The following is a 25594-nucleotide window of genomic DNA, read 5'->3' as shown; positions in this document are numbered from 1 at the left end:
CAACGTTGTGAATGAAATTGTGATTTCCACTGTTGGAAATCATTAGGCCATTGATTGACACTACGTTTCCTAGCTTGAGACAAAAGATAAGCATAATGGTCACAAAACCATCGATCTACTTTCACATCGTTTCTAGCAGAAGAACGAGGATCAAAATGAGTCACTAAATGTTCTAAGGAATAGCCCAGGCTGCGATGATGCAGAAAATACACACAGTACTGTCCACACACCAAGGAATCTGTGCCTTGTAATTTCACGTTATTGAATCGGGTGGTTTGAGCATTTCTTCTCATAAAGTCGATGATATCGTCTTCCAAAGGGGGCAATCCGTACGAATCGAAATATTCCACACATCCTTCTTGAGGAAAGTAGACGGCTACCCAGTGGGTTCCTGGGAGATGACTGTCGTCCGTGTTGATCACGTAAGCTTGATGGTCTTTAGGTTTTCGATGAGGAAGTTCATCTTTAGCACAGACGACAGGATTCCAAGAAGACGTATACGAACTGTGGTTCAAAAGGTAATAAAGTTCCCAGGTATCCATTGTTTTGTGTGGTTTTTTTCTTCTTCACAGGTAATAATAAGTCGTCAATTCGATCCTGACTTTTTGCTTGAAAATGTCTGACGAATAAACGGTTATTCGTTCTGTTTCCTCACTCTGATTCAGGAGAGCTTCGATACGATGGATCTCTTGAGTGGTTAATGGTGGACAAGAATGTTCACGCAAGTCTTTATACCACTGGTGCAACACGTCTTTGTTCGAGATGAGATTCCAAGCTTCGTCCAGATACTCGTCCAATTTTTCTTCTTGACTTAACATCAGGCATTTACCGTGTTGAATTTGACTGGGATGATCGTTTTGACATCCATAGCAATTTTTCTTGATCAATTCCGTTATTTTGTCGACCAAGTGTTTGGCAAAACAGGAGACTAAATGGGCTTCTTGTTCTGGCCATCTCGACTTCATTATGATATCTTCTTCGTCTTTGTCTTGGGATTCTCCTTTCACGGTCTCCTCACATTCCATGTCCAAAGTTTCTCCACTTTGTAAAGAGGGATAACAGTCTTCCATGGCTTCTAGTAATCTAGAATGACTTCTCTCAAACTGTTGATTTCTATGGTATTATCGAATTCTGCATACAGGATGACGTTCACCGTCTCTGGTAGACCAACCGCAAACTGAAGTTCCACACGAATCTGGCCAGATTTTATAGGGTGGAAATGTCCCTCGTCGCTGCCCTGGTCAGGAGTGAAATCGAAAGCCCACAAAGCATAGCCTTCTGCATATTCGTCGTACGTAATGCCGTGACTGGTGTTAGTTCCTAACTGTCCGGTGGCTTCGTACAGGGACAAGTACGATCTCAAGTAATTCGACTTAGTCTTATCGGCGGTATTAAAGACAGGTTCGAAAGGTCGGGTACACAAGGTCTTGCCATCGCGACTGACTTCGATCTTGGACACTCTGTAATGTTGAAACTGAAAAGGATTTTCTTTATAGTCACCATTGAAAGCTGAATTCTTGACGATGCCAACAATCAAACGTTTGGGTAACTGTCCTTGGAACAGATGATCTTCGATCTTGGATCGGAGTCCAGAGGCAATGGTGAACGTTTTCACTTCTACGCGTCGTATGGGATACTTGGCGGTTGTTCTGCTCAATGTCTGACTGATGTCGTTACCTACTTTAGGTAACACTTCCACACGACGCACGTAAAGTTTGGCTTCTTCGATGGTGGTTTTGTAAGTGGTATCAGCAGTACCAGTCATCAAATGGAAAGCAGCACTACTGCGATTCAGTCTCAGGCGGACATCCACCCCGTTCAGCAAATACTTCTCTTGTAACCACATGTCCAAATGCAAGCGATCCATCAGTTCTAAACTACGACTTAGATGAATTTTCTTTCTTCGTTCTACAAATCCCGTTGTATTTGGATCCTCCCCAGCAACAATTGTAGTTTTGTTGAACCTATCCGCTTGGTCAGGTTTCCATACTACGCAAGCATCCAGATGAGTGTTCTTGGCTTCTTTTCCGTACGTCAAGAGATTTTCCAGGTACGCTCGATAAGGGTAAGTATCCATGTTGCTGCTGACCAGTTTGTTATTCAAGTACAAGTCCACTTCGCTAAACAAGGAATGCATGAAATTGTTGACGGGAGCTACTACATCATCATTGTCTATGGCAACGTTGTTCGCTTCGGTTACTTTGACTTTCAAGTACAGGTAACTGCTATTCAGATCGATGTAATCTTCGGGCTGTCCTTTGATTTCAAATTCGATGGGAGCAGAATCGGTCAATGTGGAGATGGGATTAAATTCCACCCACTGGGATTCTTGCATGGTCATCATCGTGGGGGGCATGGCAAACAGATCCAGTTCCGTCTTGGAACAAGCGCAAGACTCTCGGTGCATCATTTTTTTCTCTTTCTCAATAATCGAAAACGTCTAAGTCTCGAACGGTTCTTCTTTTCTTGGCCTTTCTCGCTTGAAGTCTAGTGAAATGGTGTTTTCTGCGTCGTCTCTTTCTGCCTTGTCCTTGCTGAATGCCTGACTCGGTAGCATGCAGGGCATTTATAGGTGTGTCTCGTCGGCCTAAAATGTCTTTTCCCGTTTGCAGCAAGACATTTTTGCCAGCCCTCATGAAGGCTTCTTTAGGGTTTTGTTTGTCGATGATGACATTTTGGAGAAATTCTTTGCCTTGCGTCAGTGCCGCATCTTTCAAGGCGTGCAATCCGCGTGTCACCATCGGTTTCAACACCGGAGCCACTGAACGAAAGGCCGATTTTAACATGTCTCCTAAACCGTGTCCTCGCTGTCGTGCAACCCCTCGGTACACTGGATACATGACTTAAGAGTCGTGAGAGAACCGTTTTCGAAAATGGAGTTTCACCGTGACTTTTCCTTTGGTAAATGGAATATCTTGTCCCAGATCTCCTTTTATAGTAATGTTGACCGTGTCCAAATATGACTTGCTGACCGGCAAATAGTGAGGATGGACAAATTCGCGGTGGACGTGGTAAGTGTTACCACCTTCCTCGTCAGCGTTCGTGGCAGAATCTACTTTGAAAGGAATGACACGCAGTAACGGCACGGAGGTGTGTCCCACCACGTTGTATTCCACCACATCGGAATACACAAACATCAAATTCAGTCCTTGGTTCAGTTCTACCGGGGTACGAAAATACTTGACAAAAGTATCGTTCTCGTAAATGACGACTTTTTCTTTTAGTGTTTGTTCTGTTTTCTTCTTCAGCTTCACGTCACCACCCAACATGTCAAACAATTCATCATTAATAAAATGGAAACCCATGATTTTGTCCCCCTCAGGAAATTTGATCAGGAAGCGACGAGCTGTTTTGTGGTATTCCATGGTGACAGTTTTGGCCTTGAAAGTCTTAAAAGCTTCCCCAAACACGCCATTAAACTTGGTGGCTATGGTGTTGACCAAATGTTGACCACTAAAATAATAGCCTGGGAGAATGGACAACTCATAGTCGGTCCAATTTGGATTGTCTTTGTTTTGTTTTTTATGGGGATATTTGCTATTGTCATTCATCCACTTTTTCAATGGTTCGTCATAAACTTCCACCACAAATTTATTTTGATTGGCAACGACATTGAGGACTTGGGTCGGGTGAATCATTTCTACTAAAGCCACTTCCCAATGGGCTTCGTGATCTAAGGGGATGGTCTGAGGTAATTTGGCCGTGTAACAGCACAACGTGTTGTTGGGAAACACCTCCATGGAACTGTCACTGGGTAAGGTTAAGTAAAATTGGTTTTGGTGACTCATAATTCTAGAGTTCTGTGGCTGTCCGAGGGGATATTACTGGACGTCAGAGGCGTGTCTCCGCCCAAAATGGGGTTCTGATTGTGGTTGGACTGGTGACTGGCACTGACACTGGCACTGGACACAACGTTCCCGTTCGAGTAGAATTTCAGGGAGGGATTGGGAAGCAGGTAACCGATGCAACTGCTCAATAAAATGGTCCACAATTGTTTGTCTCCTTGTTGCAAACTCAAATTGGCGATGGCTGCCCCGATGACACAATACACCACGAAGATTTGGCAGAAAAAGACGATTTGCGTTTTAGGCACACGTTCTCCACACCACACCCACAAGGGTTGTTTTTGTAAATCTTGCACAGAAGAACTAGGGGAAGAAGGAGTGGTCGACGTAGCTGCGTCTGCTGTGTGAAAGGGCATGATGGTCACTTCTTCTTTTTATAGTCGATGACTTGCGAAGCGTCGATCCAAGAATCGAAACTGGGTGGATATCCTTTCCAACCTACTTTGACTTCTTTGACACGTCGTTTGCCCACTTTACGGGTTCTGCGTTCGAGAATGCTTTCGATGTCGTACACGTCGTCTTCTTTTTTGGTGACACGTTGTAACTCGGGCAAATAAAACGTTCCTTTGAGCACTTCTCCGTTCATGTCTTCCAATTTATAGACGGCAGGATGACGGCCATGCACTCGTCCAGTGACACGAAACAATTCGGTCGTCCAGTTAGGTAAGTAACCTTTGTCGAAAGTGCGTTTGGTTTTGCCAATGCGCACCCAATCTCCTACGGCCAACTCTCCACTTTTCTTGGGGACAGCCCTCGTCGGGGACGTACCGAACAGGCGCTCAAACACCAGCACTTCGTTGTCGGGAGTCACGTCTTGCGGGGCACGTCCGATGCTTCGATGGTAAGATTGGTTGTACGCTTGCACCAGGTGCGGTAAGATGTCGATGTACTTCAGAGTGTGGTGATGTGTAAAATATTTCCACATGCGTTCTTTCAAAGTGCGTTGAAAACGTTCCACGATGCTGGCTTTGGTTTCGGGATTCTCGGTGGTAAAAAAATGAATGTCACGTTTCTTTAATTCTTTTTGGAAAGCTTGGTTCAGAAATTCGGTGCCTTTGTCCGTTTGCCATCGAAGAGGGTGACGACCGCTTTGTTTCAACACCCGTTGCAGGGCTCGCACTAACTCGCTGCTCGATTTGGAAGTCAAGGGCACGACCCAGGCAAATTTGGAAAAGACGTCGATGACACAAAACAAATATTTGTAGCCACGATTGTAGCTGGCCAAATGAGAGACATCGGCTAAATCGGCTTGCCATTGATGATCGATGCCTTCCACTCGGGTGCGACTTCTGGCAAACTTGCGTCGAATGGGTTTGTGTAAAGTGTAGGTAGCTTGTTCTTGTAACCATCGTTGCACTTGAGGTAAACGGAGACTTTTCAGTTGCGTTTTGGCAGCACGATACAATTTTTGAACTCCTGCGTAACCTGCAGGATGCGAGGGATCGTAGTAAATGCTGGCTAAGACTTTTTCCATTTTTTATTTTGTGTTGGTGTGTTAATAAGTCACCCACTCTTCGGTGATGCTACTTTGGGTGGGTCGAAAGGGTGGTTTGGAAACGGATTTACGTGTCCAATGGGCTACGGGAGTAGAAGTCGAAGGTAGTGGTGGTGGTGGTGGTGGTGGAGGTGGCAATGGAATGGCTTTGGTTTTCTTTTCTTTTTTCGCTTCTGGTTTCCTTTCTTTCTTTTTCACTTCTGTCGAAGGAGGTGTGGACATCATCTTTTTAACCCAAGCATTCATTTCTTCTCGTTGGGGTGTGGGGGACGGGGTCAATAAGGATGCTGCAATCTTACTCGAAATGGGAGCTGCTGACGGTGTTTGAAACACTTCGCGCGTCTCTTCTTCCTCAGGTCTTCGTGGGGTAGCATCTCTGGTGACGGTTGGGGATGACAGTAGTGGTGGTGGTAATGATGATGATGGTGCTGGACTTTTCATCAAGGTCTTAAAATCTTTCAGAGTGGGTAAAGCTGTTTCGTCTAAAGCTTTCTGGTGAAAGAGTTGCAGTCTTTGCAAGAGTTGACCGTACTTTTGCGATTTTTCTGTTTCGGACAAATCTTGGCGATCCATCAAGGATTGCAATTCGTGTTGTAACTGGGACATCTCGCTCAAATTGGGATTGGGAGGTAAATGCGGGGTGCGTTGTTCTTGCCACCGATGGTATTCCATCCATCGTTTGTAAGGCACTAAAGCTAGTTTTCGTCCTTCCATGGGGTTGTCAGGGGTCGATTCTGAGATCTTGGGACTTCCGAGGGCCTTTTTATCTTGCTCCCACCAGTCCTCCCAACATGGTTCCCAAGACTCCTTTCAGTATGGAGCCTAACAAGAGAGGTAAAATACCTCCACGTTGGACCAACATCTTCTTTTTTTGACGAATGGGAATTTTCTTTTGAACCATTTTCCGAAGAACGTGACGATGTTTGCCTAAGCATTGTTTCTGGTGTTTGGACAAAGGGATCGTGCCTTTCAAGACGTTCAAACAACATTCGCACACGGTATCGATGACCTCTTTGGAAACCGTTTGAATGAGTTTTTTTCGTAGGGGTGGAGAAGCTTTGGACAGGACAGATAACATGTCCCCATGTTTGGCTAAACGTGGTGGCAGTCCTTTCCTTTTCTTTCCTTGGGGTTTTCTGGAGGGTGACATCTTTGAGTCTTCAGGAGCACCAAAAAACACTGATATCCTACTCGGTCACAGGCCTTTTTTATACTGGAACGCGTCGCCATTGATTGTCTTTACGTCGTATCAGTTTGAGGACAGGCATGACACGTCGTGCAGGGGTACGTAACGGACTAAATCGAGCCAGTTCTTGCTTGGACAAATCCAGTAAACTTTGTAACATGCCCGATCTTTCGTGGACTTTGATTTTGGGAGAAGGTACTTTGTGAGCAGCAGCCACTGCCGCTAAATGGGAAGGTCCTGCCACTGGGGAAGTTCTTTTGGGGGTCATCAACGGAGAAGTTCTTGGTGTGATCAACGTCTCCAAGTACTCTTCAGTTCCTGGTGACATCAACGGAGAAGTGGACAAACGTGAGGCTGTCGGAGACGCTGTGGCAGGTCGTGGTTTGCGAGTGTAAGGCTGCGTCCTGGCCGCAGTGCCTCTCTTGCGACTAGTTTTCTTCTGTGGACTTTTCTTTTTCTGAGGACTTTTTCTCTGTTTCTTTTTCTGGGGGCTTTTTTTCTTTTTTCGGGGTGGTGTCTGGTAAGAGGAGGGTCCCGCCACTGGAGAAGTTCTTCTCTTTGGGGACCTGGTCTTTTTCTTCTTGGGGCTTCGTTGAACTTTTGTCTTAGGGATAACTTTGGGGGCATTAGGATCCCATCTTAAGAGTGAGCGAATGATGACCCCTCCTAGAGTACCGCTCCCTCCAGGTTTCAAAATGATTTGTTTTTTGGTTTGAGTGTCGATGCGGGGATCGGCCAGTTGGACCAAAGCGACTTTGTTTCGATCGAAAAAGCGTTGGGTTTGATGAGGAATCTGAATGATTCCTTGGAGTAATTGACGTGCCGTCACCGTGAACCATCGTAAGACTTCTTTGAGGCTAGCTTCTAAGACACGAGCTCGTGTTTGTGGATCTTTTTCTCGACTGATGCCATACAAGGTACGAATCAATTTGACGGGAAGATGCGACTGAAGGGACGTCATGTTCGCACTGAGTGTGAGACAGACGAAAAAGGGTCTGAGGTTTTTATAGATTTTTTTCATGGGGAGTGAAATGAAGTCGAGGACGGAGACGTGTACAGGACAGGCCCTCCGTCTTGGCACCAGTGGTGAAACAAGTGGGTACGAAATCGCAAATCCTCGGGAGTGGTAGGTTTCAAATCGACGAGTAAATAGGCGTGTGGCGTTTGAGTGGCATCGTCGTACGCCTGAGTCAGCCAAGGCGTTCCTAACTGTTTGGCTAAGACTTGCACTTGCGATTTATCTCGAGGGCTTTTAAACAAGACCACGTAATGCGCATTGAGACTGATGGTGCGATGGGCTTTACTTTGTTGAAACAAATTTTGGGTGATGTAAATGACACTGGCATTACGGTGATGCCCTTTGCGCGTGAACCACAATTTAATTTCTTCTTCGTCTTCTCCTAACATGTCGTCGAAAATGACCAAATGGGTTAGACGGGAGTCAGAGACGATGCCGTCGTCTTCTTTAGGAATGCCTTCCAGAAACACGATGGAATCGCCTTGACTTTCTCGCAAAAGGCTGTACGCCGATTGCCACTCTTTGTAACACCACACGATCCGTTGAGGGGGCCGATCGATCAAATGATGTTTATGCTCGATCAAACGTTTGACGAATTCGGTTTTGCCTGAACCGCTAGGTCCAGCAATGAGCATGTTAAAGGGATGGCGAAGATACAAAGCCTCCCAACTGGCACTATCTAAGTGTTCGTCGATGACTTTGACAGTAGAGGAAGAGGGAGCAGAGACAGCAGAGGTAGCCATGGTGTGAGAAATGTCACTTGTGACACGAAAAACAAACAAGACAAGAGTTTATATACTTTTTTCAGAACACGTTTATTGAATGTTTCAAATATGAACACGAAAGACAAAAATACATACAACCCAAATAGTGATGTACAGGAATATAAAACACAGCAAAGCGATCAAAGTGGAATATAAACAAGTGTCTGTACAACATGTTTTGGGTAACCAAGATGTCCTAGGGACAGTGTGTAATGTTCTTACAGTCTCTACATGAGGTATTGTCACACAAGTGTCCTCCCGGAATGACCTTTCAGGAATGTCCATGACAGTCCTGTCCTGAAGCGAGTGGTTGTTCTCGGTGACGGGTTCTTCTGGCACCGTCACTAACACAGGTTGAAAAGTAACTTTTTTCCTTGAACAACTCTTGTGCATACTGGGCCACTTCTTGGGTCCAAGCCTCAAAACCCCCCTTTTTCCAGTCACGAACATCTGTCCAATGAGGGTGTAAGTCACAAGCTACACACACATCGTCATACACGTCTTGGGTAGCTAAAAGTTGACGAATCTTTTTTTCCTGTTGAGGTCGAGAAGTATCCAGATGAAACCGCAAGGCTTTGAGCAAAAGGAGTTTTTCGTGACCATTTAAGGCCATTGAGGTGGTAAGTACTGATCGTAAAGAGTCCACAAAGAATCGGCTGGTAAACGAAATCCCAGAAAACAAGTCACTAAGACACACACCACTTGTCGTCCCAAATTGAATGGATACAGTTCTTGTAATAATCGATGGTAATGATCCACGGTTTGAATATGGTCATTGAGTTCCTTCCACGGAATCTGTTGGATTACATACGACATAAGTCGTGGCATAGCTGCCTGTTTTTATAGTCTCTTTGTTTCGAAAAGAATACACGTACTTTCTAGCCAGTGATGTTCGTTTTCCAGTGGGGAATGTAAATCTTGCATACTGTAACCGAAACGTCAGAGTTCGATTAGAAGTTTCCTCTTCCGCTAAGTAGATTCCACGTAAAATATGTTGGTAATCCTTTACCTCGTCTTCCTCAATGGGTTGCTCTAGGTGAATCTCGAAGTAACCAAAATGATCAACACGTGAATCATCGGGGGCCTGGAAGTATTGAACAAGGTCTGACCACTGAAACAATTTCTGACGAATCAGTTCTCTTATACCCTTCAGGTACCAGTGGTTAAAGATCTGGTGACGTAACGGATGCAATTGTTCTTTACGTTTCACTTGTATTTTGACCAGCTCTCGGTAAATGCGTTCTCTCAACTCCACAGGCAAAGCACGAATGTTCTCTTGTAAAGTATCCATGAATAGGTCATACTAAATCCTCTTTGGTCTGACACAATAAATGTACTCTTTGCACAAACATGGTTTCACTTCAGTGTCGAATTTAAATCGTTGAGTCACTAATCTACACATTACAATTCGTTCAGAAGTTTCCTCTTTCACCAAGTTGACATTGCGTTCAAGATGTTGGTAATTCGTTAACTCTTCCTCTGGAATTCGATGCAGTACGTTTACAATGATGTAGATAGAATCGTCCATAACAAACCAATCCTTTTGAAAACTAGAGGATCCTTGATCAATGTCTGTTCGATGGAACACTTTCAATTGAATCAATCCTTGTATAGCCTTCAGGTACCAGTGGTTCAAACACCGGTGACGTAACGGATGCAATTGTTCTTTACGTTTCACTTGTATTTTGACCAGTTCTCGATAAATGCGTTCTCTCAACTCCACGGGCAAAGCACAAATGTTCTCTTGTAAAGTATCCATGAACAGATTATTATGGTAAGAAGTTACTTCAATGTCTCGGTCCCACTAAGGGTAAGTAATGACAATTCGGTGACCATCGAGCATGTTCTACGTAGGCCGAATCTTGCGGTTCCCAGTGGTGAAGTGACACACCGCAACTGAAGCACTTGACTTTATCTCCTTCGCCCAAGTAGAAAAATCCGGCTCTGGCTAATTCTTCGGGGGTCGGTCCTCCCAGATACTTTGGCCATTTTCCTTTGAACGATTGAAGACGATTTTCAAAGTCGCAGTATTCCGACAAACGCACAGGGAACGAATATTCGTCTTTCACAGGTTCGTTTCGATGAGGGTTGAGTGACATGGGTAGGTGTTTGCTCAGGGCTGGATGACATCCGTAGGGGGGTAGACGTGAAGGTGAACATTCCCCTTTAAAACGAAACCCAGTAAAATGTCCAAGAGGACGAGCGGCATCACTTTCGCATCCCACAGGTTTGACACGCACAGCATCACTTTCCATGATAGGGGTAGGGGCACTAAAGTTCCCATGATGCTTTACGGCATCGCTCAGGTCACAAGGTACAGCATCGTACCCATCGCAAGGCTCACAATCGCATTCCACTTCCGAAGCCTCACACTTGAATTGTGCCCTTCTAAACAACTTGTTCTGTGTTTCTCTGAAAGTATTCATCTTGTTCGCTCGGTCTTGGTAGTCACAATGAACTATCGATCTTGCCTAGGGTTCCTTTTTTATATACAGACCAATACCGACGTGACCGTACGGTAAGGTGAAATGATTGGGAAGTCGAACTCGCTTCTGGTATACAATTTGATAGATTTTTTCCAAGGGTCGACTGACGATGTGGTGAGTGGGTAAACGTACAATCTTGTTCGGTTGATAGGTGGTCACTTTAAAGTTTCCATCCTCTCCCGATTGCAAGGCTTCTTTCAATACCCCAAAGTTGACCACTCGACTGGTACGATAATTCAGAGTCAGTCCTTTCACTTTGCACGTCGTGTGCACTTCTCCTTGTTTGTCACGGTATTCGTAGCCGTAATTTTTGGGACCACCACTGACGAAACTTAGAATCTTGTCGTCAGGATGTTCGTCTGTCCAGGCTCCTAAACGGTCTCCTTCGATGTTAGGGTGATGTTGAATCGGGTGATGGATGTAAATGCAACTGTCCGTGTCAAAGTACAGGACGCGTTCCCCTAACGGTTCTAAAGCTTCGTACAATTTTAAGCGAGCATGGGCTGTCACGTAAGCCGCAATGATGACATTTCCAAAAGGGTCGTCTTGCACAAAGTCCAGATCTTCTTCGTAATTGACCAAGATCAAATTCTCTCGAACGACGTCCACGTGTTTCATGTATTTGGTTTTGTCGTGAATCATCTGGAAGTAGCGGGAAGGTTCTGTCAAATATTCCGTCTTGGGTAAACACGGTCGTTGTGCCATTTTGCCCCACAAGCAATTTAACATCACTTTGGCAAACGATCGCCTGCCTTCGTTTTTCTCGATGTGGTCTAAAGTGATGCCTTCTTGTTCGTAGTATTTCTCTTTGAATTGTATTTGGTCTTCGGGAGTGTGACACCAGGAAGGATAGCCGCTGGCTTCTTGCTTCAGTTTCAAAAAGGCATCCACGTAGTCAGCGAAAATGCCTTTCTGAGTAGGGTCACCCTTGTGGTATTGTTGTGTCTTGGGAAAGTGGCAAATTTCGTACACTTCTAACAGTTGGTATCCCATGTCCAGAGCTTTGAACAATTCTACGCTGACCCAGGTTCCCGTCAAGGCACGTTCTTCCTGGGTGTGCTGACAAGGTTGGTCTTGGTTGCACGTTTCGGCACAAGTACGGCACAAGGGAAACATCAGTTTGCCTTGACAATGGTGAGGTAAGACGGGATGGTATAGGTTCGTGGGAGGCAAAACTTTGCACTTGATCAAGCCTTCGTATTGTCGAATGTTTTTCAGGTCGATGTGTTCCGTCAGCAATTGCGGGTGCCCTACAGGAAAGCGACAATATTTGCACACGTAGGGATACAGCGAACACACGTCCAAGTATTTGATTTCTTCTCCTTTCTCTTCGTCGGCTTGGTACAGCAAACAGGTGGCATTGGTCCTTCCTCCGTACAAACTATCCCTCGGGTTCAGCGGGTCCATGAACTGGTAACTTTCCACGAGGCGTTTAAACTCGGGATCGGTTTTCATACGGTGATCGTACTCGTGTTCCCACATTTCCACCACTTGGTATCCTTCCTGTTCTAACTTTAGGCGCCGCTGACAAGTGTCCTGGTACAAGTCTTCCATGGTTCGTTGCAAAAACTGATTTTTGGTGCCACGGTCAGGGTAACAGACGGGACATCCGTGAAATAAGCAACCGTTAAACTCGTACACGATCTTGGGGTTTTCTAAGTCCCAGCCATCTACCGAATGCGTTCCGATGGTCTTTTCGCCCCCTCCGTTGCGGGCATGTTGAATCCACTTGTCTTCCTTGTCGCACAAGTAATGTAACCAACGTAGGGCTTTGACCGAGTATTGACGTTTGACAAAGTTGGTCGTTTGAGGACTGATGACAGCCACGGTGTTTTCAGGCATGAATCGTTGTCGATACACTAAGGAACACGCTTTGGCAATGGTGCAAGCTTCTTTCAAAGGATCGACCCCTCCGTGTTCCATGAACAGTTCTCGAAATTTTCCACAGCAACGCCGTAAAATGTCCACGTCGGAACGACAATACTTTAGCATTTCTTCCTGAAAGTCGAAAGGGTCCGAGGCGTGAGCCTGGTACCAAGCGTAGAAAGCTTCTCGTTGTTCGGTACGCATGTTGTCGGGGTCGTAATAGTGAGCCTCAGGCAAATGGGGTAGAACGGCGTGTTGATTGGCTTCCGTATTGAAAAAGTGTGGAAAGTACCCTTTAGTCATTTCTGTCATTCCAAACGTTTTAGGCATTCGACTCAAAGGCATGGCCAAGTAACTCATCGAATCTTTAAACTGCACTTGTCCCACTTGCATGAAAATGATTTTGGCTCCGTTCAAAGTCACTTTAGGACGCTCAGTGCCTTGTTCCGTATAGTGCCTCAAAAGAAACTGTCCATCGTATCCGGAGAAATTGTGAGCCATCACCGTGGCATGACGATGACAATCTCCGTAACGTTCGATGTCCTCTTGGCTCCACGTCTTGTCGATGGGGTCTAAGACCCATCGAGCGAAATCGGCTAGCGTGTTCGGTCCCCGAAAGATTTTTTCACGTCCTCCAGGAATGTTGCTGCAGTGAGGGCAATGACTGAAGATAGGTTCTTGAATGCACTTCTCGCACGCTCGATGAGCCACGCAGAAATTAGGAATGTGAATGCCGGTCTCTTGCATGCATTCGAAATCGAAAAAGATGAAATTGCCTTTCTTCTTGTGACCGTCCTCTTTCTCTGGTGGGGGTTGGTATTTTTGCACGTGACATTGGTGTTCCAAGTCCACGATGTGGTGACAAATGTGACATTTTTTCTTTCCTGAACATACGTGTGCCTTGGTATTATTGGTACGTATGACTTGTTCACACGTAGGGCACAATCTCAGCAGTTGACAAGCGCATTTCTTCTGTGAACCTTGCGTCATCAAATGTTGTTGGTAACAGGTAGGGCTGACAAACGTGCGCAGACAAGTTGAACAAGGCACTGGTTCTTCGCTCAGACAGGGTGAAGAGGCCAAACATCCTGTGCATTTCGATCCACAATGCTTGTGTTGCTCTCGATTGTTATAACCATGGTCACATTTCTCACAGTAATAACTGTATCCCAGGAATCCAGTGATAGTGGTAATCGTATCGAAATGGTCATCGTGATAATAGACATGAATGTATTTTCCGTCCTTAAAGTCTTGCCCTCGAAACAATAGAGGTCCGCGCACTTCTTGAGGGTGCACTTTCAAGGTGTATCGTGGAGCTAGGACATCTTGCAATTTTTGCATCTCAGGAATGCCGCAGGGTGTGTCTTTGGGCAGTCCGGCTTGTTGTAACAGGAGTTCTGCTTCATTTCGTTGTTTGGCTCGGTCGGAACGTTGAATAGTGTCCCAGGTTCTTTTCCATTCTACCGTGTCGTTCTTGTTGGCATAGGTTCGTCCCACCACGATGGCACGGGCTAAGCACATCTGGTCATGAGGGTTGTCAATTCGGACGAGACTTGTTTTGGTGTTGCGAAGGTCGTCCACCAATAACATCTTTTTGCGTCCTGTCCCTTGAGGAGGAGAGACGTGGGTCATGTCCAGTGTGGCTTTACCATCGGTGATGTCAAACTGATCATTAGATTGTTGTACGTGTTGAATCTTGTCCATGACTTTGGAAGCAGTCAATTCTGCAGGGGTGCTAAACTCGATCCAAACAGGGGATTTCAAACCGTCGTGTTGTATGGAAAGTCTCAAGCGATCGTCTTCTTTGGGTTGACATTGTCGCTTGAGTGCGGTGAGCAAAGAATCCCACACCTCGGTGATGAACACTTCTGCTTTTTCTAACGGCACTTCAGCCTTGAAATCTTTAAACTTCACCGTGTATTTGTAAGCCGTGGTTCTAAATTTTCTAGAGGAGCGCTTTTCCGTCTCTCGAATGGAATAGTACTTTTCAGGGTTAACTAAGGGTGGTGAAATTGGTTTAGAGGTTTCGGATTCTGGTTCACTCATGTCCTCTTCAAAATCACTGGCATGAATTTGTGCCAAGATTTCAGCCCTGGTACGAGGCGATAGATCACGTTTCTGCCTCTTACTTTCTTCTTCTTTCTTCTCGAATGAATGGGATCGTTTCATCTTGAAAGCAAAAAGTCAAATGACTCAAGTTCAAACACCATAAACTACTTTATAGTCATAGCAGACCAGCGTATATAAAAGGGTGTGTGTCTTGTCCTTTCACTATTCATTTCACTCTCAAGCCGAGCACAACGATGGAAGAGACTAACCAGATGGAACGTTTCGTCAGAGCTTTGCGAGGGGTCATTAGAAAATTCTCTTCAGACCAGCCTACGGACTACTCTCCTTCCTTTAGAGATAAAAGTCAAGATACTTGCTATATCTGTCAGAAGAAAGGGCATTGGTCTTCAGAGTGTCCAGACCGTCAAAAAAGAACAAAAACAGGGACTAAAAAAGACAAAAGTCAAGATACCTGTTATTATTGTAAAGAAAAAGGACATTGGTCTCCAGATTGCCCAAAAAAGAAACAAGAGGAGTCAGAAGAAAAGAGGAATTCTTCAGAAGAAGAGAGGGATTCTTCGGAGGAAGAGAGGGATTCTTCTGAGGAAGAAAGAAGACAGGTGAAGAAAAAGAAACAGGAGAAAAAAAGAAGAAGGGAAGAAAGCGAGGAGGAAGAAGAAGAGGAAAAGAGTGTGACGGTGAAGAAATTCAAAAAACAGAGAGACTAAACAAGGAGAAAAGAAGAAATCAATGAACTTTTAATTAAAGTGTTGAGTTGTGAATTGTGAATTGGATTGTAAAAAATGGAGAAAAGAATAAATGAATGATATAAGGTAAGAGTCTTTGAGTTTTGATTTTAAAATAAGAAGCTACACTCACGCACTCATACACAGACACGTACTATAAGGGTAAAATGGGTGGTTATTTTTTGAGTTATTGGCAAATTGAAATTGTATTTCTTTTCGAGAAATGTGGGTGGCCCTGAAAAGGGCCTTTTATTGGTGTAGGGGTGAGTTTAAGCAATCAACTTTAACTGCCTTATGCCTTTGCCACGGCCAAGGCCTACTTCTGGACTGCGTAATGTTGTTGATGATTGGGTTGAAATCACTAAGGGTGGTACGGTAGGCTTAGTCACAGGGTTGACGTGTTTAGCTCGGGAAGGTCGTATTCTCTTCGGTCGTGATAAAGAAGTCTGATACATTTGTTTCAGACTTCTTAACTCCGCTAAAATGTCCAACAGTACCGTGACCGTTTGATTTTCACCCTCTTGTTTCTTTGCTGCTACTTCTTCTTGCTGTTGCTGTTGTTGTTTTTTTCTTACCTCTTCTTCTTGTTGCTGTTGCTGTAGGAGAAAAGCCTGTTCCGCTTCCTTTTGTCGTTGTATAAATTTCTCCAATACTTCTTTCTGTCTCTGTCTAAAATTTTCCACTTGCGGTAATGAAGAAGGTAACGAAGGTTCCGGAACAAATTCTTGCGAGGAGAGAAAATCCACAAAATCCCAATTCACCTCTTCTGAAAGTAAGTCCGAGTTCCCTTGGGCAGTCTCCCCTGCTGGTGCACCCCAATGGATCGTTTTCTGAGTTTCCGTCATGTTGAATCACTGTCGCATAGATTGACTGCACACAAGCGCTAGCGAATCTATATAGACTACGTGACGTCACAGACTGCTCTCTTCGGATTGGATGCGGGCTGACTGAATTCTGTAACGCGTGTTAGGATTGGTGAATGAACTCAATCCGTTTCAATCCTTCCTATCCCTATAAATAAGCGCCGTTCACTGCATTGATTCACCTATTCTCGGAGCCTCAACATGTGGACAGACGTTGAATCTTCAACCCTTGTGTCAACAATGATGTTCAGGACGGACATGCTCATGTATGTCTGACCCAAGTGGACCGTTGTCCACAGGACCAACAGCAGCCTGTGGATAAGAAGAGTCTATATAGAGAGACAAGGTTGCCTCAAGAGGACTCTGATGTATGGCCCTGCTGTAAGACGAAGTTTGAGGAAAAGAAGATGTCGCAAATGCCCTTTATGTTAAGGGCATATTAACATAAACCAAAGGCCCTTTTCAGGGCCAGCCATATTTCTCGAAAAGAGATAGTCTTTGAATTGCCTACCCCTTTTTTTTAAAAAAATTTTTTAAAAAAAATCCCATGTTAAATTCCCCTTGTCCGTAGAGTGACCCACGATTTATCGCCATGTTAAATTCCCCTTGTCCGTAAAGTGGCCCACGATTTATTCCCATGTTAATTCCCCTTGTCCGTAGATTTGCCCACGATTTTTCTCCATGTTAAATTTCCATTGTCCGTAGATTTGCCCAAGGGGTTTTGTAATGCTAATTCCCATTGTCCGTAGGGTGCCCCCCTTCACTACTTTTGTCCCGTGACTTTCAGCCCTATATGTATTTGTGACCTTTGTTCTGTGACTTTGCCCTATGTGTATTTGTGACCTTTAGTCCTGTGACTTTCTGCCCTATATGTATTTGTGACTTTTTGTCCTGTGACTTTCTGCCCTATGTGTATTTGTGACTTTTTGTCCAGTGACTTTCTGCCCAATGTGTATTTGTGACTTTCTGCCCGGGTATTTGTGACCTTTTGTCCTGTGACTTTCAGTCCTATATGTATTTGTGACTTTTTGTCCTGTGACTTTCTGCCCTATGTGTATTTGTGACTTTTTGTCCTGTGACTTTCAGTCCTATATGTATTTGTGACTTTTTGTCCTGTGACTTTCTGCCCTATGTGTATTTGTGACTTTTTGTCCTGTGACTTCTTGCCCTATATGTATTTGTGACTTTTGTCCTGTGACTTTCTGTCCTTTTACCAGATAATCAAAGGGCTTATGGAATGCACGTTGTGATATATCTAGACAAGATTTACACTACATTGTACATATCTTAACCAAAGTTATATATAATGGGGGGGGGGGGTCATGGAGCAGATACATAGCTGTAGTTTTCTGCTTAGTCAGTCTAATTTAAATCGGTAATCAACTCATAATAAGTTTGTTGGACAGGCACTGATAAAAGTTCAAGTTATGTTTTAGATCTCGAATTTAATAAGATTTGTAGGTCTAGTATTATTATTGCTTGTTTTTCATAAGCATCCATGTGTTCTTCTGTAATGTTAAGTTACCAAACGGGACCGCGATAAACACGTGTCTTATTTACTCCAGTAGATTGACTAAAAATATTAACCCAGGATAAATTGCAACGGAATTGATTTTGATAGTACGATGCATGGGATGGTTTATAGAGCAATATATAACAAGTCTTCCAAATATTATTATGTCATTAATTAAATTAATTAACTTGTGGTAATTTTTCATGTTTGCGCTAATAACTCGACATTTACCCTAGGTATATAATATTATTAATACACCATTTAAAAGCCAATTTTGCACTCTTTTCCATATGTATGTATGTATGTATGTATGTATGTATGTATGTATGTATGTATGTATGTATGTATGTATGTATAAAATTTACATTTTTTTATTCATTCATTATATGCTATGGATAATTGTATTTTGGACTTGACCTTGTCCAAAAATAAAGTTCTTTTTCTACCTGACCTGAATGACATGAAACATCGATTTTGTTTTTGTAGTAAAGATGTTTATCTCAATTTTTGTCCGGAACTTTGTAAATTCCCTATGCAATGCTGCGTCTACCTGCTGTTTACCACATTTTATATTATACATTTAGTGGCAGACCTTCTAATTATAGCCAAGATTTTATCTTGTAAATATTTGGAAACTTCTAGAATGAAATTTTTCATTAGGTACACGTTTTTATTTATTTATAGAAAATGCTAATTGTGACCTGAGGTCAAGTAGAGGACTATATAAACTTCGTTATCAATAGCTTATTAATTCGTGCTTTAAGATCGGAGCAGAAAATGTTGAAATAATGTTCTGTCCAATATTTCCATTGGGCTTAAATTTTATTTATTTAAATTATTTTATTCAAGTGATTCTTCTCTGAAAATACAGAGTGCTCAGAAATAAATTTCTTGGAAACAGAGACTTGGATTTATAGTGAAATTCCAATTAAGGTTATATTCTTGGACTATATTATCGTGATTCAACAAAAGACTGTATGCACATTACCACGATACGGGCCACCACAGGCACATCAACACTTCCAGGGTTGGATTTATTTTGGAATATGACTAAAATATATTCAGGATTGTTAATATTAGGTTTTGTGTTAGAAATTCCAGGATTATTGGGGAATTAATTCGCAATTATGCAAGTTCATTTTGTTTACATTTTCCCTTTGTATTCCCGGGAAATTCATTATTTGTTGAATTTTAGAAAATTTATTGGTTCTCACTAATTTCTATTATTTATTTTAACCATAAAATCGTGACAGAAAATTGAGGGCTTGCCCTTTGGATACGAATTTCTCTAAAATACTTCAGAAAACTTTGTATATGAAATTTAAATTCGCCTTGTTTGGAATTTTTTTTTTTTAAGTCCCAGGTATTATTTCACATTTTAGAAATCTGTTAGCGAAACCAATAAGCTTTTACAATGTCATCTAAAGAGGGAAACTTTATTTCATAACCTATCCAGGAACGGTTGACTCCTTGAAAAAGGAATAATTGCTCGAGTTTATCAGAAATTATGATCTTTCTGAGACTAAGGCTTCTTTAACGAAGCAAGAAATAAAAAATATTTTGGTCCAATATTTGGTGGAAAGTATATTTTGGATATAATTGCTTTGGATTTTATTAGTGGGTCTCCATCTGGCTATAACTGTTAGCTATGGAAATAAAATTAAAATTCAATCATGAAATCTAGTTAAGAAAGCATGCGGTTGAGAGAGAGAGAGAGAGAGAGAGAGAGAGAGAGAGAGAAATACAATCGCAGTTACAGAAAGAAGTAAAACAAATGCAGTTGTAGAATGAGCAGAGAGAGAGAGAGAGAGAGAGAGAGAGAATCTCAGTTACAGAAAGAAAACAAATGCTGTTGTAGAAAGAGGAAAGAGAGAGAGAAAAAGATACAAATACAATCGCAGTTACAGAAAGAAGTAAAACAAATGTAGGAAGAGGAAGAGAGAGAGAGAGAGAGAGACAAATGCAATCGCAGTTACAGAAAGAAGTGAAACAAATGTTGCAGAGAGAGAGAGAGAGAGAGAGAGAGAGAGAGAGAGAGAGGTAGGGAGGGAGGGAGAGGGATAGAGAAATACAATCGCAGTTACAGAAGGAAGTAAAATGAAATGAAGAAATGTTGTTGTAGAGAGAGAGAGAGAGAGATACAAAGAAAGACGTAAAACAAACGTAGTTGTAGAACGAGGAAAGAGGAAAGACAGAGAGAAACAAAGGCACCAATACAATTGCAGTTTTATATTAAATTAGATTATAATTAAATGCCTTTATATTTGTGTTTTCTCTAATTTTCTTTGGGATTCTGTGATCCTGAATATTGAAAACTTTTCTTAAAGAGTTCTTTATTTGGTTTTGGGAAGGAAAAATGGTTCGCTGAAATCAATCTTAAATTGGGAGTGTTGCCTTGTTTTCTAGCACGAAAAAGTTCATTGAGGTATCATGGGGCCATATTGTTTGAAACTTTGTACATAAACCTAGATTTTCTCCAAAATACTTGTTCACTTACTGTTAGCATTTTAATACCATTCATCGCATTTGGGATAGTTTCAACACTAAGATGTTTGCAAGCGCTTTTTGTGCAAGCGGAATAATTTGTAAATATTTTGTCGGAAGTGTTTCCTCAAATAACATTACAACAGACTATGTATGATTGTATATAGCATTTATACTATTTTAACCTTTGAATAGTCGATAATCTGATAAAGATTAGTTCACTAAAATTGCTCCAAATATAGACTGGTCACAGATTATCGTACTCGGGTATAATCCGATAATCCTATAACATGGGTTTTAAAATAATGAATCACTGATAAGCATTTGCTCGTTTCTTCTCCACGTACAAATTGGTAACCATGGATATAAGTGTGTGTATGTAATAAAGTTTTACAGCACTTCTCCACGTACAAATTGGTAACCATGGATATAAGTGTGTGTATGTAATAAAGTTTTACAGCACTTATCCAGGTACAAATTGGTAACCATGGATATAAGTGTGTGTATGTAATAATGTTTTACAACACTTCTGCTCGATAAAGACTCTATCTTGATAACTAAGTGCAAAGTTCGAAAAATGAAAAATGAATTACGAACAAAGCTAGGAAAAATACACCATTCTAAATATTAACACAAAACTCTCTTGCTCCGTCGACAGGAGTCTGACGTTTTATCAGTAAAGTACGGCGAAATCTTTGACAACATGAAATCACCTTATCGGTGATAATAATATTACCGATAAGGTGATTTCATGTTGTCAGAGATTTCGCCGTACTTTATTGATAAAATGTCTGACTCTGTGCTTCAAGGCAAAACAATAACATCAACCCCAGGGGCAGAAAGGTATTTACAAACATAGTTCTTAGAATGGATACTTTTCTGAAAGGAATACATAATGTGGTTTATCATGCGTATTTACTGTGTTTTGAAAACTGTGTCTGCTGACCTTCATTCCATCCTGTCTGTATATGCGTACAGAAGTGCATCCGTTCATGATGCATCTTTCTTTAGCATCATCAAATGGAATCAATCAGATCGTGGTTAAAAAGATAGTTTTCAACGCTGTGGTATGGTAATAAATTAAACGTGTGTATGGCTCCACACTTTGGCCAGCCAAGGTAAAGGTCAAAAGTTCACATGTGCAAAATCATTAATGGCAGTGGAGAGGGTGTCTTGCTGCTGTTAGTTAACGGTAAGTACAATAAATAGAAAAAAAATCCCATCCATTTTGGTGAAAATGTTGAAAATGACGATAACAAAATTTATTCAAGCATGGTAAATACAAATAGAATGGTCGAAATTTTGCTTTAATGCTCCGTTGAAATAGTTATATATTTCCTAAATTAGACAAGGACCTTTTACTACTGGAAAATGCTTTTCAGTCTTCGTGTACTTTTTTCCTTGTCACTAAAATCCTCAATATTTAAACTGTGAGCAAATTTATTGATTTCCAAGCTGCTTCAGCATGGGGAGATAATCATCAGTGGGTGCCTATAAGATTTCTCTCTCTTGATTTAAATATTTCAACGGCTACCTGAATGCCTAATGTAATCCGAATACGACATAAACGTGCACAATGTTATCATAGAGATAGTCTACGCTTACACGCTTTACTTCTTGTGGCAATATTGTATGTCGCACCTACCTTGTAACGTTTTGACGGGTAGGTTCTGTACTGAAATATCAAGGTGTGAAAAGAGTTCATGTGTCCCCAAGATTTCAGACGATCATAAAAAAATTATCCTCTATTGTGCAGACATGGACTTCGTATGAGATTGATAAAGAGATTTGCAAACCCTAACAACAAAAATACTTTTTAACGAGGCTGTAATCAATATATAAAACCAGCGTAATTTGCTTTTCTTGGTTCTCTAATTACCCAGGCAACTGGAATAAAGTGCCGTGCCTCCAGGATATGCCACGGTAGCTGACCCAGGCTTGTCCGATGGTATGATTTGAACCTGCACCCTTTCGGCCCGGAGTCAAGAACAATATCTTGAACTCTATATCTCTGTCAGTCTGTCTCTGGCTCTGTTTGTCTGTCTGTTTAACACACACACACACACACACACACACACACACGCTGTTTGTAACTGATCTTCCCGCTTGGGCGAATTATAACATTATTACACATTCTAACCTTTAGCATTTCTGTTGGAATATCGCCAAAATATATTTGCGCTTTGACTTTAAACCTTGAGTTTAGTCTAGACAAAATGGCTTGTATCAGAGTCAGACTTTACGAAATAAGTTTGCGCATCAGTATATATATATATATATATATATATATATATATATATATATATATATATATATATATATATATATATATATATATATATATATACGCGATTTTTATGACTTCGGAATAGTTATTAATAAAATGTAGTAAACGACAACGATTAAGCAAAGCACTCCGAGTGGCCTAATGTTTAGAGCAAGGGTGGACATCCTTTTTCTGCTAAGGTCCAGAATGCATTTTCTAAGACCACTCGAGGGCCGCAAACACTAATTTCTGTGTACAATTACTGTTCACGGGCCAGAATTCAGCGTTGTTTTAAGTTGCCCTTAGGGCCGGACAGAAGACGTTCGCGGGTAAGGGGTTGTGCATCCATGGGTTAAAGCGACGTGTCACGGATGAGAGAGGTCGCGGATTCGAACCTTGTATGAGTCATACCAAAGACTAACAGCTGCCTCGCTAGGCGCTCAGCATTAAGAGGTTAGTGTTGGGACTGGTCGGCCTGGTGTCAGTATAATGTGAATGGGTGGGACATCATGTTACATGTCTGCAGCATGATGTCCGTGTGCTAGACATTACTATAAACTGTAACATTGCAGACATTGTAGCGATATGACTGAGAAATTGTTAAAGCTACTTTTAAACTTTAAGTAACACACACACACACACACACACACACACACACACACTGAGTAAGGGCAACGAGGGTATGCATTATACACGAAGATCGTTATTATTAGCGACATAGAACTTCTAATTTAGTAATATCAACAAATGTAATATAAACAGTACTCTCTCTCTTTCTCTCTCTCTTTAATCAGTTCACATCCAAAAATCTCAAATTTAAATATAGTCCAAGCAAATGGATTCATATTAACGTTTTCTTATCTTAATAACCGTTGTTTTATGTTTCATTTTCTCTCATTTTCTTTTGTTTCACCGATGCCAGGGTGTGTGAAATTTGGTACGTATCGATAGACTGATATACCAATTTATATTAGTATGCCAGACAGTCAGTCTGAATGTATCTCTGTTATGAATAAGAATTTTGTGTATCATAACCTTCTTCTCCTTTCTTGCTATGAGAAGGGATTACTCATAAGTTAAGAAATATCTTTATCCATGGAGAGAGAGAGAGAGAGAGAGAGAGAGAGAGAGAGAGAGAGGAGAGAGAGAGAGAGTTCCGGGCTCTCTTGAAAGAGGGTGCCACTCATAACGGTGTAAATACTGCTACATCTTGGGAATTTGGCAAGCGGAGGTACGGGATGCTGTAATGACACAAGTCTCTTTGAGTTTCGGGCGAAGAACTGTTTATTGAAATACTCAACATATAAAATTACATTCCAATATCAATCTACATAAAATTAAATTACAGATATAGGAGATACATATAGAATTACAACATTCCTTCACTTACCAACATCATACATTTGTGTAATATCTGCCTTTTAGAATATAATACAGATAATTAAATATCGAATAGATTCACGATGGCTAAAGAATCTAAAATTCAATATTTCATACTAATACCGCAATCATGTAGTAGAAATATATTTTACTGAATTTAATCTAGAATGGCAACATAATAAACTCTATTATTTAACGAATATTTTATTTCTAAATTAACTATTACTGAGTATGAAGTTGGTAGCGAACGTTGATGTTTACTATAATCAATAATATAATTACAAGTAAATATAAGTTCTTCAAACAATTAAACATTCCAATACATTATAGTAAAGAATAATAAAGAAATATTAAAATAATCCAATGTTGCAACGTACTGATGTTAGATTAACATCTTAACACTAAAAATCCTTATAACACTAAAAATCATGATATTATATGAAAAATTGTACATAGACGATAATCTTACCTGTAAAGACAGAAATCTCTTTGAGTTTCTGACGAATGAACTGCCATGTCAGTGGATTGATGCTTTTTATATCAGTTTCTTAAGACACGTCCAAATATGGACACGCGTCTAGTTCTTGTGTACGCCAGAATCTCAAGGTGAGGCTTCATAGTTTCTTACAGATGATCGTCTGGGTCTATGTACGTCATTAGACAGACAATTCTGCTAGATCAGCTCATTTACTCATCTAGAAACATCTTTGGAATTCGTCTAGTTCATCTATCTACACAACTTACCGAGTGTAGTTTTTGCTACTTATGATACAAGGGAAATGTATGTACAAGAGGGTTTTGCCTTTTTGCTCATAAGGGCGCAATCTTTATTAAATAGTATATAACTGTAGCACCGAAATAAATGGATTTAATCTCAATATATTTTAATAGAAAATTACTTTCAATATAATTTAATAAAAAATTACTTATGATACAATTTAGAGAAAATTTCAATCTTATTACTTGTACTAAAATATTATGTCCTAATATCTGTGTTTATGCCCCGAACTAATAGTATGGGTGGAAAATACAACTGTCGTATGGAAATAACCTCCCTGTAAAAGTTTACGAGTTTATTTACTTTCAACTACCAGGTATATATATACCTACATAGATACATATCCGCTAATTAGAGTTTTTATTATTTTAAGAAAGAAGTAATATAACAATCTGGAATTCCAAAGTATTTACAACATACAGAAAGCTCTGAATAGATTGCTATAACGTTTAAATTTATTGGATCCTGTCAATAAATATAATGCCAATCGGTAGACAGTAATGCCCTAAAATGTGCACACACACACACACACACACACACGAATGTATACACACATACATACACGTGGGAATGATATTATAGGTACAAACATTTATTGTGACAGAAGTGTTTAAGAGGCCAAGAGAAAATTTAATGTCAATATTGTGAAGGGAAAAGGGGTCGAAAGTTTATAGGGGCAAGGGAAATTCTAATATTAAAATGAAGGGAAAAGATGTCGACAGGGACATGTGAAAATGTAATGTTAAATTTGTGTATACTATCTAAACACACCAGCTCCCTTTTTTATTACTATCCAAACAATCCACATATTCATACACAACACATCATCATATTTTACATTCCCACGCAAGCACA

The sequence above is a fragment of the Sinohyriopsis cumingii genome, chromosome 1 (assembly GCF_028554795.1).
Source record: "Sinohyriopsis cumingii isolate HCF-2022 chromosome 1, ASM2855479v2, whole genome shotgun sequence".
NCBI classification, from domain to species: Eukaryota; Metazoa; Mollusca; class Bivalvia; order Unionida; family Unionidae; genus Sinohyriopsis; species Sinohyriopsis cumingii.
Note: the sequence above shows the minus strand (reverse complement) of the source record.